Source organism: Diorhabda sublineata, chromosome 7 (assembly GCF_026230105.1).
Source record: "Diorhabda sublineata isolate icDioSubl1.1 chromosome 7, icDioSubl1.1, whole genome shotgun sequence".
NCBI classification, from domain to species: Eukaryota; Metazoa; Arthropoda; class Insecta; order Coleoptera; family Chrysomelidae; genus Diorhabda; species Diorhabda sublineata.
In genome coordinates this window covers 24,551,295-24,551,621 of record NC_079480.1, presented here as the reverse complement: position 1 = coordinate 24,551,621, position 327 = coordinate 24,551,295, and positions in this window count along the sequence as shown.

Genomic DNA, 327 nt, shown 5'->3' with positions numbered 1-327 from the left:
ATATTATGAGTGGACCTTTTCCTTATATGTCATTTGATATAGGAACCATTTGTGTAACCTTCTTGGAAAGTCTATGAGGCGCTCTGTGGGTCATAATCTAGTTGGTCAACGACAAGTTCCACATAAAGAAAAATCGGTATACAAGGGGATTGGAAACTATAATAAAAACAGATAGCAGATACAATATTGGATAAAATTTATGGAATTCAATTGTTATAATTTCCATTCCACATTTTTAGTACCCTACAGGATTAGAATCGAAGTCTCTAGTTTCAACTCAGGTGGGAAATTTAGCTATTTAGTGACTAAAACTTATTATTTGGAAAA